Below are 15,696 nucleotides of genomic sequence, written 5' to 3' on the forward strand. Positions count from 1 at the left end.
GGCCCCGACTGAGTGTTGCAGACTGGCACATTCCAAGATCCAGGACTATGTGTTGAGGGACGCGCTGAAGCTTGGGGCAGCTGCCGCCAAGGCGCGGTGGGGAAAGACCACCGTGTAACATCTGCCTGCCTAAAGAAGAACAGGGGGCCCGCGCAGTCATTTGGGCTCTGCTGACGCCTCAGCTAAAAATGTAATCGTACAGACCTGTAAATAGGAATGATTACTCTGTTTTTGGTATGCAAACAAATGGAATGTTTACATATGTATGGCATGTCCAACTGTACTGACCATTAAAGTATTTTATGAATAAAGTAAATTTTTGAAACAAAAAAATATTTTACCCACAAAATATTGTCCATCTGAACTGGTGCTCAAATCCTACTCTGTGATTTTATTTCCAGACTTAGCTACTCTATCCTGTTGGACTATAACCTGGTGTTGTGTGATTTTTAACTGTGCACCCCAGTCCAACACCGGCATCTCCAAATCATGACTACTCTATCCTGGAATCTTTGATAAATTAATGCTCCTCCAAATTAATGCAGATGCTGGAGAAACTCAGCAGGTCTGACAGCACCTGTGAAGCGAAAACAGAGTGAATATTTTGAGTACAATTACCTCTCCTTCATCTTATCCAAAACTCTGCTCCTGATATTCTAAGACATTGTCCACTGTGCTCCCTGTATGTTGTCTCTGCACCAAACTTAATTTCAAATCTCTTCATGGTCTTGTCAGCCCTTTTGCAAACTCCCTTCAGCCTGAAAGTATGTACGAATTTTGCATGTATCCAAATCTGGCCTTGTGTTGTACATTCTCAGTTCCCTTCACCCCAACATCAATGGGTGTATCTTCAGCTGCTGAAGCTCAAAACTCAGGTATTACCTCCCAAAGCCTCTCAGCCCCCTTCATTGACACTCCCAAAACCTACCTTTCTGAAGTAGTTTTTGGTCATTATGTCTTAATGTCACCCTTTTAGGCACACCATCAACCTTTGTCTACTTACACTCCTGTGAGCACTTGGAATATTTTCCAACATTAAAAGTTTTTGGATGTTTCACCAATTCCACTGGTATTGTACACAGCTGTGAAATATTACTTAGACTAAACCTAGTGCTCACAAACATCATAAAGAAATATGTATCTTTTTCATTCTGGATTTAACTGTATTATCTGTACTCAAACTGATAAAAATGTGTTACACTTTCATACAACTAGTATGACAATACTATGGCTTTAAGAGGTATATTTTGTCCTTTCTTTGAAGAGAGATTTTAAGAGACAATGAGCTATCTATTCAAATCTAATAAAATAAACAGCTTGTGAGACCTTGAGATTTTTTTTAAGAGATGGAACAATAGAAGCAGCCTGAATGGGTGGGGTCAAGGTCCCACAAAACCAGGAGTTTTAGTTTTAGTTTTTCAATAGCAGTTGCTGGGGTTTGAAAGCTGGGTTTGGGAGCTGCAGTGTATATCTCGCTGCTACTCTCCCTCTCATAGTTTTCTCTTGATGCTTTTCCTCCTGGAGTGAAGAATTATCTATGAGACTATCTATTTTACTGAATTTGCTTTTGCCAAGGCAATTGTTTATGGGATGTTACTATATTTGAACAGTTACTGTTTAGTAGTTTAAAAACCTATAATTGGGTTAAATTTTCCAATGGAGTTAAGTTATTCCAATTTCTTCTTTCTTTTGTCTGTATTTTAACTATAATTTATGAATAAAGTGTGTTTTGCTTAACGTTGAATAGTTGACCAATCACATTGCATCTGGATTGCAACATGTTACATTTACCTTTAAAAGAAGAAAAAGTTAGGATCTAGACTATCTTCTGAATATATTTTGAGGGGCTTTGGTCTGGTCCATAATACTAGTCAGTTTATTAATTTTCAGGTTTTTAAAAACAGCTTCATGAAATTTAGGAAATGAATGGGTGAAAAATGGATCATTTGAGCTTATTTTCTGTGCCGACATGTTCAATGTTTCAACTTCTTATAACACATCAAGATTGAGTGTTAAAAACATTTACATTAAATATCCCACAGTAGCCAATTTAAAGACAAGGCCTCTCAAACACTACCTTGTCAAGCCCCCTCAGAATTTTACATATTTCAATAAGATCACCCCTTATTCTTCTAAATTTCAGTTGTGCTTCTGATGTCCAGCTCTTAGGGCTTGTGGGATCTAGGGTCCAGAATTCTATCAGAAAGCTGGGGGCAAAGGCATAAAATGGGTTACAGCAGTTGAAATATCACGTCATATCCAAACTTTATTCAAAAGAATCAAAGAACTACAGATATTGGAAATCAGAAACAAAAATAGAAATTGCTGGAAAAGCTCATCAAGTCTGGCAGCATCTGTGGAGAGAAAGCAGAATTAATATTACAGGTCCAGCGACTCTTCTTCAGATATGAATGTAGCTAGGAAAAGGTTGGTTTATAGGCTACAAGTTGGCTTCATTGAAACAGATGTGATGGAGTCAGAGCAACTATCAGACACCACACAACAATTTATTTGCACTTCACTCAATCTAGCCTACTGTATTCATTGTTCACAATACGTTCTCCTCAACACTGGGGAGACAAAGCGGTGGCTGGGCGACCACTTTGCAGAACACCTACCTTGTCTGTAGAAATGACCCTGAGCTTCCAGTTGCCTGCTACTTCAACACACCACCGTTTCTCCTTGCCAATATCTCTTTTTCAGGCTTGCTGCAGTCCTCCAGTGAAGCTCAGCACAAGCTGGAAGAATAGCACCTCATATTCCACTTGGGAACCCTGCAGCCTTCTGGACTCAATATCAAGTTCAACAATTTTAGTGCATGAGCATCTCTCATGTCTTTTTCCTAACCTTCACATGTCATACCTTGTGATCACAGGGGCTGCTAGTACAAACAATCCCATTGTCAGCCACTAACAGTCCACATTGGCAGCTACTCATTTTCCCAGGCTGATCTGTATTCATTCCTTTTTCTGTCCAACTGTTTTCTTCTCTTTCCAGGTTTCGTATCCACCTATTACTTACCCCACAAGCCTCCCCATATTTAGTATATGTACCTTTACCTAGGTACAATCACTTCTTAAGAAGAGTCACTGGACTCGAAATATTAACTTTGCTTTGTTTCCACACATGCTGCTAGACTTGCTGAGTTTTTCCAGCAATTTTGGTTTTTGTTCCAGACTTATTCCTGTCTGCTCTGCCTCAACAGTAATGCTGACCCCTCTCATAAAGCAACTACCATTTGTATTCAGTATTATACTTGCTCACTTATGCCAAGCAAAACTCTTCTTGCCAGCACACTAATCATTGGCCATGTTATAGACACAAAGTATCAGCACTTATAGCAGTCCAAGTATTCTATCAGCCCAGTCCAAAAGTGATATCACAATAGTGGCAATTTAAGCAAAAGAAAAACTCTCTTATCTGCCCTCACCACCTCACTATTTTAAAACAAATCCAAAAGGGCCAGAATCATACTGGAAATGGGTTCTGCGCCAAAACTTTACCAAATCTAGACAATGTTGATGCTGATGAACAATTCAGAATTTCAATTCTATTCTATTATAGTTTATTGTGTTATTTATATTGCTGAAAAGAGAGACACTTCAGAAGACTTCTGATAAGACCCCATGTAAGAGATAAGCATGTAAAATTAAAGAGCATGGGTTCAGGGGTAATGTACTAACATGGTTAGCAGTCCAGAAACAAAGAGTAGAAATAAATGGGTCATTTTCTGAGTGGTAGCCAGTGACTATTGGGGTACTTCAGGGACTAGAGATTGGACCCGTTATTCACAATTTATATAAATGATTTAGATGAGGGAAGAAAATGTAATGTCTCCCATGTTTCCTGGATGGAAAGGGAACTATGAGGAGGATGCAGAGATGTTTCAGTGTGATTTGAGCAAGTGAGTGAATTGGTGAATGTATGGAGATGAAGTATTTGGTAGCAAAAACAGGAAGGTAGATGATCTAAGTTAGGATAAGTTGGAAAATGGGGCAACAGGACCTGGGTGTACCAATCACTCAAAGTAAGCAGGCAGGAGCAGCAGGTGATTGAAGGTAAATGATATATTGGTCTTCATAAGAGGAATTGTGTACATGGTATGTGCAAGAGGAATGCCTTGCTGCAATTGTATAGTCTTGATGTGATTACTGGAGTACTCCATGCAGGCTTGGTCACCTTATCTGAGAAGGGATGTTCTGGTTATGTAAGGTGTGCAATGAAAGTTTACCAGATGAATTCCTGGAATGTCACGACTGATGTATGAAGACAGACTGGGTTGGTTGGACTATATTCACAGGAGTTTTCAAGAATAGGAGGGGATTTCATAAAAACCTATACCATTCTAACAGGACTAGTCAGGATAAATGCTAAAAGAATGCTCCCCAAGACTCCCTATTGAAGTTCAGAATGAGGGGTTACAGTCTAAGGATATAGGGTGGACTATTTAGGACTGAGATGAGGAGAAATTTCTTCACCCAGAGAGTGGTAGGTCTGAGGAATTCTCTTCCACAGAAAGTAGCTGAGTCCAAAATATTGATTATTTTCAAAAAGAAGTCAGATATAGTTCTTAGGGCTAAAGGAAGTAGAGGGTATGGGAAGAGAATAGCGAAGTCCCAAAGAGGCAAATGGTCTACTTTTGCACCTATTATTTATGCTTCTATCATAGAATCATAGAATCCCTACAATATGGAACAGACCATTTGGCCCATCGAGTCCACACCAAACATCTGAACAGCATACCATCCAGACTGATCGCCCACCATATCTCCACAACCCTGCATTTCCCATAGCTAATCCATTTAACCTGCACATCCCTGGATTCTATGGCTAATCCATCTAAAATGCACGTCTTTGAACTGTAGGAGGAAACATGAGCACCCCATACGAAACCCATGCAGACACGGAGAGAATTTGCAAACCCCAAAAAGACAGTTGCCTGAGGGTGGAATTGAATCTAGGTCCCTGGCACTGTGAGACAGCAGTGCTAATCATGGAGACACATTGTGTCCCTGGTGCTTCATGTTTCTGTCATCTTGCACTCATCACAACATCATAAGATTCCAGATATAAGAACATATTCCTTTTGTCTGCAGAGAAGGGGTCCCTGTTTATGAATGTATGTCATTTCTAGCAAGTGCAATTGAGACACATTATAAGCTTGATTGGTGATCTTAAATTGTTGTTAGTATAGCTATTAATGTACTAAGGTTTGCTCAAAAAGTGCTGCCCAATTGGAAATAGTTCCCCTTTGCTCTCTCCATGCCAGTTTCATCCAGAGTCGATATGCCCACCAAAATGCACCCTTTTCTCCTTGGTATGAATTGTGGGGATCATCTGAAATTTGGCATTCTTGAATTGTCCTGATGAGTGCAAAATGAAAAGTTTCAACAACATCTTGTTTTCAGCAACCATCAATCATACTACCAAACAACTGCTTATATGCATGTTGGTTTAATTCCAGTACTGACTGCTCCACTTTCCCCGACTGAGCACATTCCCATAGATCTTTCCTTCTACATTCTTGATCAAAAGTGCTGAGATCAAGACGCTATGAGAATAGAACGAAGGGAGGCTGGAACAAAACACACAAATTTTGAAATATTGCTTGTCTGGATATTGTGAATCACAAAGGCACATACCCATTATATGAGAGAATGTTTTTTATTCGTTCATGGGGTGTGGCCCTTTCTAGCTGGGCCAGCATTTTTGCCTAGTTGTCCTTGAGAGTTTTGTAGTGAGCTGCCTTCTTGAAGTGCTGCAGTCTGTTGTAGGTAGACCCACAAACTCGTTAGGAGAGAGTTCCAGGATTTTGACCCAGTGACACTGAAACAGCAGCAATATATTTCCAAGCCAGGATGACGAATTGCTTGGAAAGGAACTTTCAGCTGGTTCTGTTCTTCAAGATGGAAGGGGTCATGGAACTGTCTCAGGATCTTTGGCAAATTTCTGCAGTACATGTTGTAGATGGTACACACTGCTGCTACTGAGTGGGGGAGATGAACAGAGTGGATGTTTGTGGATGTGGTGCCAATCAAGCAGACTGCTTTATCCTAGATAGTGTGAAGCTTCTTGAGTGTTGTTAGAGCTGCACTCATCCAAGCAAATGGAGAATACTCAATCACATGATGACTTGTGCCTTGTGGATGGTAGGCAGGCTTTGGAGGGGGGGTCAGGAGGTGAGTTACTCACTGATTCCTAGCCTCTGACCTGCCCTTATAGCCACTGTATTAGTATGGTTAGTCCAGTTCAGGTTCTAACACTCAGGATGTTGATAGTGGGTGATTCAGTGACGGCACAGCCATTGAACGATGGTTAGATTCTATCTTATTGGATTGGTCACTGTCTGGCATTTGTGGGCCATGAACGTTATTTGCCACTTTTCAGTCCATGATATTGTCCAGGTTTTGCTGCATTGGACATGGAGTGCTTCAGTATCTGAAGACTCACAAATGGTGCTGAAAATTGTGCAATCACCAGCAAACATTCTCACTTGTTGCCAAGGAGATTAGATTGTTCTAGTTAAGATACTGTGAAGGAGTACCAGCCCAGTATGGCTCAGTTGGTAGCACCCTAGCTTCTGAGTCATTATTGCATTTCAGAGACTTCACCACAAAATCCAATCTGACCCTCCCAATGCAATGCAGAGCAATTGCTGCACTATTTAAGGGATTGCCTTTTTGATGAGATATTAAACCAAGACCTCATTTGCTGTCACAAGTGAATGGAAAAAATCCTAAAGCATTATGCAAAGAAAAGCAGGGCAAATTCCCCAGCTAACTTTTTATACATCAAGCAAGATCACTAAAACAGCTCATTTGGATTTTTAAAAAAAATATTTGTATTAGGGACCCTGATGTCCACAAATTGGCAACTGCGCTTCCTGCATTCCAACAGACAAAGAATTTTATTGGCTGTGAAGTGGTTTAGGATGTCCAAAAGTTGTAAAAGTCTCTAAGTAAATGCAAGTTCTTTTTACACCTTTTAAAAGTTGAACCAGAATGTGAGAGAGCTCACCTCCTTTTTCTCTGCCTGCTATATATCTTCTCCTCTAAATATCTTTGAAAAATAACATTGTTTTACTTGAAAGTGAATTGTTTGCATTTTAATTTGAACATCAGATGTCTTCAGATGAAGGCATGACAGATCTGTTTGTCTGCCAAACAGTTCTGGTACTTTTCCACATTATCATCTGCTTTCTGGTGCTTACACAGCGGTCCATTTATTCACTGTTATGCAAATTCATAATCCATTAGCTTCAGCCTTTCTGCAGCATGGACTCTGAAGATTTTATTGGGGTCAAGTTACATGTGACTTTTTCGGTCTATGATGGTCACCTATTGTACAAACATTAAACCATTCCTTGAAATAGCTGACATACATTTGTGAATGATCAAACAGCCCTGCATATTGTTTCTTGACATTATTAATTGTTGAGCATTTAACAAATCAGTGCACATAACTGAATCCTACTGAAGATTAAATTTAGCTACCTGTTAGATATTATTTTGGTTCTGTCTTTTAATGCTTATCTGGCTGGACTTGTTAGCACTGCAACCAGTTAATGAGCTGCTGTTGCGTAAGGACTCTACTGCAGTAAATTTCCAACATCACATTCTCTGTGGGGAGCCTAGTTCATCAGGAGTGCAAATTGGAAATTCAATTATGCTTATCACATCCAGTACAAGTTGTTGACAGGAGAGCCTGAACTTGGAAAACTATCAGTAACATTGTTCAGTTATAGAAACTGAGATTATCCCTCCATTTAAAAAAAACTGAAAAAACTGTGGAGGCTGTAAACCAGAGACAAAAAAATAGAAATTGCTGGCAAATGGAACTAGATTACATTAGGATATGTGGTCACATGGATGAGTTGGACCGAAGGGTCTATTTCCATGCTGTACATCTCTATGACTCTTACCTTAAATCATTCTCAATTCTTCCACTAGTAAGAACAGTTCAGTCTGCCCAGACCCTCATGGTTTTGAATACCTCTGCCTCTCAATCTTCTTTTCTCTAAGTAAAATAGTTCTAATTTCTCAAATCATATTAGTATTATGGCACACAATGAAACAATTTGGCTTATTGTGCCTCCACCAGCTCGTTAAATGAGCATCATTACTTAGTGGTAATCTCCTGCTGCATCCCCATGCTCTTGCACATTATTTTTATTCAAATAATCATCCAATGCCCTCAAATGCCTCAATTGATATTGCTTCCATCCCAGTTCCAGGCCATGCATTCCAGGCTCTATCTACCCACTGGAAAAGTTTCCTCACTTCACTCTTGCTTCTTTTCCAGATCACTTTTAACATATGCCTTCTTGTTCTTGTTCCTTTCATAATTGGAAACATTTTCTGCCAATCTAACCTATCCAGCCTGCTCATGATTTTCAAAACCTGCAACCTCTTGACTTTCCGCTCTCCAAGGACAATAATCCCAACTTCTTCAATCTATTCTAGAGTAATGTTATATATTTTTCTAGAGCATCTTTTCTAGAGTAATGTTATATATTTATTTGTTCATTGTTCCAAACTTAATTTCAATGTGAAAGGGCAATTTATAGATTGGGTTTTTTGTGTGTTATCCTGGGCAGATTACAAAAATATTATCTTAGGAGCTGAGAATTCATATATGACAGTAAAGTAGATGCAAGAGCATCTGAAGTAAATGGACAGTCAACTTTGATGTTTTCAAGAAAACTTTTTCTTCAATCTACCTCATAACTCAAGTTCCTCATCTTGGGAATCATTCTTGTAAACCACTTCTGCACTCTATTCAATGTATTCAGAGGACATAACATTGGCTCAGTGGTTAGCATTGTTGCCTCACAGTGCCAGGGAACTGTTTTTCGATTTCACCCTTGGATGACTGTCTGTGTGGAATTTGCACATTCTCCTTGTGTCTGCATGGGTCCCCTGGGTGCTCTGTTTTCCTTCCACAATGCAAAAATGTTCAGTTAGGTGGATTAGCCATGCTAAATTGCCCATAGTGTCCAGGGATGTGCATGCTAGATGAATTTGTCATGGGAAATGCAGAGTTACAAGGATAGAGTAGGGGATGGGTCTGGGTGGGATACTCTTCGGAGGGTCGGAGTGGACTTGTTAGGCCAAATGGCCTGCTTCCAGAGTGTGGGATATTCTATGATCCTTCCAAAATGTGGCACCCAGAACTCTACACAATAATCTAAATGAGGTCTAATTACTGATTTATTCTATGTAACTTAAGCCCCTCAATCTTGAAACTATTTGTGCAAATCTGTTCTGCTTATATAATTTTCCTAAAAGTGTGACAGCAAGAACTGGACATAATATTCCAGTTGACATGGTTTGTTTAGGATAAGATATTAACTCAAGGCCTCACCTGTTTCCTCAGATAAATGTAAAAGATACCAAGGCCATGTTTTGAAGAAGAACAAGGCATTCTCCACAATGTTGTGGCTAATACCTATCCTTCAGTTAACACTGCTGAACCAAATTATCTTGTTGTTATCTTTTTACTTTGAGCGGGAGCTTGCTGTGTAAAATTGTGATTGCTGCAAACCTGAAATAAAAACATAAAATGTTATGAATACCCAGTAGGTCAGACAGTATCAATGTTTCAGGTGTAACCCTTCTTCAGGGCTGGGAAATGCAGGGTTACAGGGACAGAGTAGGGGATGGATCTGGGTGAGATGCTCTTTGGAGCTCAGTCCTGAAGAAGGGTTACGCCCAAAATGTTAACTTCTCCACCTTCTGATGTTGCCTGGCTTGCTGTGTTCTTCCAGCCTCCTACCTGTCTACCTTGGATTCCAACATCTGCAGTTTTTTTGTCTCTAACTTATTTTCATTGTAACAGACACAGGAGAAGTTTCTATTTCATTCAAGAAGAGCTGGAAATAGTCTGTTGTTATTGAAATGAAAGTCAAATTCTATATTGCTTCTCCATTTTAATGGTAAATCTTTTTAAAATAAAATTTGATTAATCTTTGTACGCTGCTTTTAGAAATAGAGTTTAAAATCAACTGCTGTTGGAATTACATCTCCTTGTCTTACTGAATAAAAACGTTGCAAAGTTTGTGAATTATCTCAGAAGCTTAAGGAAAGAGCTGAACTACATTCAAACAAGTGCACATTATGTGAATTTTCAGTTATGTGTACAGGCAGCAGTTGCTGTTGAATATGTAATTTAAAATCAACAAACCCGGGCAACTGTTCAACTCTAAATCAGTTAGGTCTGTTCAAAATTATGGGAGCTTAGTGAGTGTTGAGTCAAGTCAGTTGGAGCCTTCAGAGGAAACTAAGGATGGCTGGCTAGCTCCTGTGGTTAGGAAAGGATTACAAGAAAAGAATAACAAGTAGAAAATGTTACCTTCAAAATAGTAGTTTCATATTTTAATATTTGTTTTCATCTAAACTGGTTAGTATACTAAGTTATATGCATCTTTTCTAGAGTAATGTTATATATTTATTTGTTCATTGTTCAAACTTAATTTCAACCTTTGACCAAATAAAAATCTGATTTTGTGCTGTCGTCACTTTGGAAGATGTGAAAGGGCAATTTATAGAAAGGATTGTTTATGTGTCATCCTGGGCAGATTACAAAAATATTATCTTAGGAGCTGAGAATTCAGCTATGACAGTAAAGTAGATGCAAGAGCATCTGAAGTAAATGGACAGTCAACCTTGATGTTTCGAGTAAGATCCATTAAGAAGCATTTGATGATTGAACTTTTCTCAGTCACAGCAATCTTATATAATCCATGTGTAGCAAGCAAGATTGAGGTCCATAAGCCTGGAGATGGTCATTTGGAATAACTGATACTCTAATACAGACTTAGTAGTACTGAGCCAAGGCAGTTGATGTTGACCAAACACCCTGGCACTTTACAGAATTAAGAAAGGTTAGGGTTTCAAAAAAAAGTTGGAAAAACGCAACTAGTCATGCAGCATCTGTAAAGAGAAACAATATTAACTTTTCAGGTCAATGAGTTTTCATTAGGGTTAGAATTTTTACTTAGCATCAGATAAACACTGCAAAGCAAAGTCCCAACAGTTAGCTTGGCCCTGGCTGGACAAGTAGCAGGAAACTTACCTGTGCTATGTTGGTAAAAATGCTGTTATTTGTGTGAGCTCAATTTGCATGTAAATGTTAACCTTTTTTGTGCATTGATTAGTAAAATTATAAGATGTAAAGCAGATCAATTCATATAATTTTCATCAGATCCTGAACTTCAGTACCATTGAAACATCAGTAGCATTGAAAGGGGGAACTGTTATCATTATCAGTTTAACTAATCATAGTAACCACTCCTGATCAGTAAGGAAAAGCAAACACAATCAATAACTAGCAGCCCAAAAAGGGAACGTCTTGGCAACAGATCTCAGCAGTCATTGTGTTAAAGTCAAAGTCCTACATGCTGTGCTAGACAAGAACCTAGAAACTGCACTAAGAAATAGGGCACCTGATAAATGTGTAACTGAATTCCAAGCTTTACAAAAAAAGACTACAGTGTTCTTACTAAATGATAGTGGATATTTGTTAAATAAGTATACTTTGAACATGTACATTTATCTAAATTGTGTTGAAGGGTTTTTTTTACCAAATATAGTGCCAATAGCTGCTGCTAAAATAACATTATCTTTGTCCCATCTGTGGTGAATCAACAATTTCTGCTGGTCAACACAGGAAAAGCTGAGCCAACTCTGTATGAACCCTGTCCTATGCCTTCCTCACATAACCGGATATAGAAAACTAACTCTGCCCTAACACCTGTCGATTTCATGATGCTGCCTGGCTTGCTGTGTTCTTCCAGCTTCCTGCCTGTCCACTTTTAGCCACCTGGCTGAGTTGCTGCTCAGCAGTTAGTGGCACTTTGGTTTATTCCCAAAGCCTTTTTTTTGTATGGGGGAGGGGGGAGGTATTTTGACCCAGTTTTCTTCAAGTGTCCACAAATACCCAAGAAGGAATGGATTCTCAGAAGAAAATCTAGCCCCCTCACTTTAAAAAAAACTGGTTAAATTGGGCTGATATTTAGCAACTCTTTTAATCATCACCCATAAACTGTTGCACATAAGAGATCAAAATGAACTCATGTCTTTAAATAACTTTTGTGGAGGTTTGTCAATTTAAATTTTTCCAGTATTTCTCACTTACTGCCAGTACTTCTTATTCAGATACATATTGAAGAGATTGACGATGCACAAAGAGATGAAAGAATATTGATTTTTCTCATTGTTCTCATTTAGATGCTTCAGACATACTCTAGCTTCGCACACAGTATCAGGAATGAATTGTCACAATAGCTGTGTTTTCCAAGGAGAGGTCGTAGTCCTGTCACATTAGGTTTAGCCTTTATGTAATGTTGCGTCAGCCACTTTATGTATTGGAATCAATTCAGTGAGAAAACAGAACATTGCCAGACATTCTGCAGTGAGAAAAATCACACCAACAGCTTTAATCTAACACCCTATGATTGATGAATGCACAAGTTTATTTATATTGCATTACATAGAATTAACAGCACAGAAGTAGGCCATTGGACCCAACAAACATCTACGTCGGGAATTATGCTTCAGAAGAGTGACCTTCACTAACATAACCTTCTATTTCTTTTTTTTTCAAATGTTTATCCATCCTGCCTTTGAATGTAACTGCCCTTAAATATCAACTGAAACAAATTGTCTTGTGAAAGTTCTTCTTCCCATCACAGAAATGGTAACCAATTTGAAGACTAAAAGTTACATTTTTCATTTTTGTAAACTTTGTGGATTTTTGCATGTCAGAAGCATATATCTGATTTTGGAAGTACACACAAAACAGGACATCTGATCTATCAAATTATTTTCAAAATTATTCTGACACTTTTAAAACATTCACACATTCCATGTAACGAACAAAAAAAATTATACAGATGCAACGAAGGGTTAATTTGGAGGCTTTGACTTAGATGTTCACCTTGTGAGTTACTGCAGCACAACAAATTGAACAAAAATGGGTCAAATTCTCTACTTTTGTATTCAATTCCTCTCGTAATAAATTACATAATTCTACCAGCTTTCCTAATTATATACCTGCACACTAGACTTTTATGCTTTATGCATGATAACACCATGACCCCCCCTACATTGCTCCAGTCTCTTACTGTTTAGGAGTGTGCTTCTTTTGCTTCCTTCTCACCCAAAATGGACATTTTCACATTTTCCCACATTATACTCCATTTGCCAAATTTGCCATTCTCTTTATCTATCTATATTTCTTTGTAGATGAAAGTGAGGACTGCAGATGATGGAGATCAGTCAAGATTAGAGTGGTTCTGGAAAAGCACAGCAGGTCAGGCAACATCCGAAAAGCATGAAAATCGACGTTTCGGGCAGGAGCCCTTCATCAGGAATGAGGTTGGGAGCCTCCGGGGTGGTGAGATAAATGGGAGGGGGTTGGGGCTGGGGAGAAGGTAGCTAAGAGTGCAATAGGTGGTTGGAGGTGGGGATAAAGGTGATAGGTCAGAGAGGAGAGTGGAGCAGATAGGTGGGGAGGAAGATTGGCAGGTAGGACAGATCATGAGGATGGTGCTGTACTGGAAGGTTGGAACTGGAGTAAGGTGGGGGATGGGGAAATGAGGAAACTGGTGAAGTCCACATTGATGCCCTGGGGTTGAAGAATGCCTCATCTTCCGCCTCGAAACACTACAACCCCAGGGCATTAATGTGGACTCCACCAGTTTCTTCATTTCCCCTCCCAATATGCAACTTTCAATGAAAGAGCTCTTGTGGTACAATGTAATGTCTCTAATTCTCGGCCAGGAGGCCAGGGTTCAAGTCCAAACTGTTCCAGAGGTGTGTAATATTATCTCTGATTACATTGATTAGAAAATATCTAATAAATCCCCTTTATCAATCAATACCCATTAATTTCTCCAGAATTATTTGTAGGAGATTTATCTTCTTCTGTGAAAACAGACCCAAAGTAATGATTTGGCTTCTCTGCTATCTCTCCATTCCCCATTATAAATTTTCCTGACTCTACTTTTAACGGACCCATATTTGCCTTAGCCGAACATTTTCTTTTCATGCACATAAAATAGTCAATTCTTATATAATTATCCAGGTTAATATATTATCTTCATGACAATGAGCTTTCATTTTTCAACAATTATCCTTGATTTGGGAGCTTATCAAATCCCTTCTGGAAATCTAAGTACAGCATATCCATCAAGTCCCCGAATGCACAATACCTGCTACTTTCTCTAAGAACTTTAATAAATTGAATGAGCAATATTTCCCTTTCACAAAGTCATGCTGATTTTGTCTGATTACCTTGTACTTTTCTAAGTACCCTGCCATTTTCCAATCTAAAAGAATGTTTCCCAATTTTAGAGAATTTTAGATAGTGAAACCTAATGTATTAATTAACACAAAAGCCAATTCTTTTGAAATCATAGGATGAAGTCCATCAAGACATGGCTATTCGTTAGGGTGAAATTCCAACAAATTATTCAGTACCACTTTCCTGAAGATCATTATTTGCTTGAGTTCCTTCATCCTTTCCATTTCTTGATTTACAGCTATTTCTGAGATTACTTTTGTCTTCTGTAGTAAAACTGAAGCAAAATACCTGCTCAATTCATCTTCCATTTCCTTATTTTCTATTATTAACTGTCAGACTCACTTTCTGTAGGAATAACACTTACTATTGACTCTTCTCCTATAAACACCTAGACAAACTATCTGTTTTTATATTTCCAGCTAGCTTCCTATTGTACTCTATCTTTTCCCCTCATTTGTTAACTCTCCTTTGTGGTTTATTTTATTATTCTGTCCATCTTTAAAATGGAAGTTTAGTAAAATACTATTAGGAGGAATAATCAAAATAAATCTGACACTGAGCAACATTAGTATAGATAATAAAACACTTGGTCAAAGAGGTAGGATTTATGGTGAGTTTTAATTTTGCAGAGCAAGGTAGAGGAATGGAGAGCTATAGGGAAGCAATTTCAGAACTTAGGGTTAAAACAACATATCAAAATTTGGGCATTCTTGGTCACTGATGTATTGAAAAGGACAATCTTTTGGCCACCTTTTCATCTTTAGGACACTGATTTTAAATGCTCCAAAAGTCTTCCTCTGGCAGGAGGTCCAGAAAGAGCAGTACTCCTTTCAGGCTCTTGTCTCATTAGCTATAGGGTAGCAATTCTCACTATTCTCACAAAAGGCTGGATTTGCTCATCAGTGGACTCTCAAATGATATGCAGTGGAAGCATTTGCCTAAGTAATACCTCAGTAAAACCACATGCACTTTATTAGCTATTTGCTGTAATTCCTGCACTTGGTGGGATTTTGTTGAATTTTGGTGTCCAATTATAGGGTACTAGTGATTTAGTTAACTGTGCATTCTACAGCAGCAAACCATTCATTGGGTTTGAAACACAGTAAAGTCATGGCAGGATTCTTCAGAATCAGCACCTAGCTTTGACAATGCAGCAGTGGTGCTGCTGCAGGAATAAGAGAATTGATCTTGTTTACCATTCCAGGGTACCCTTACCTCAAAAAAGCCCTACAAAAAAGGAAATTGCTGAGGGAGAAAATACCCCTTGCAATAGCAAGAGGGCCTGGAAGAGAGGGAAGATCATATTTGCAATGCTGAGGAAACTGCCAGTGCTAGTTAAAACATCATTTGCATCTAACAAAAAAAGAAAAAAAAAGTATGCATTTGCACAGC

The 15,696-nt window shown here is 38.7% G+C and overlaps 1 protein-coding gene across 12 annotated transcripts in view; it reads right to left on the reverse strand.

Annotated features, from left to right (window-relative positions):
- The window catches only part of pomgnt2 (protein O-linked mannose N-acetylglucosaminyltransferase 2 (beta 1,4-)), a 42,154-nt gene that overhangs the window by 23,730 nt on the left and 2,728 nt on the right, over positions 1 to 15,696 (reverse strand). For 6 of the 12 annotated variants that reach the window (XM_043688705.1, XM_043688706.1, XM_043688712.1 and 3 more), the window contains one exon: positions 9,364 to 9,543. The exons of 2 other annotated variants lie outside the window; for them this stretch is intronic. The gene's annotated coding sequence lies outside the window, so the exon portion shown is untranslated. Of the gene's footprint in view, positions 1 to 2,099; positions 2,208 to 2,248; positions 2,355 to 7,025; positions 7,338 to 9,363; positions 9,544 to 12,135; positions 12,407 to 15,696 lie in introns of those variants that run through there. 4 more of the 12 variants (XM_043688710.1, XR_006311468.1, XR_006311466.1 and 1 more) reach the window with 4 other exon arrangements.

The sequence above is a fragment of the Chiloscyllium plagiosum genome, chromosome 4, assembly GCF_004010195.1.
Source record: "Chiloscyllium plagiosum isolate BGI_BamShark_2017 chromosome 4, ASM401019v2, whole genome shotgun sequence".
Taxonomy (NCBI): domain Eukaryota; kingdom Metazoa; phylum Chordata; class Chondrichthyes; order Orectolobiformes; family Hemiscylliidae; genus Chiloscyllium; species Chiloscyllium plagiosum.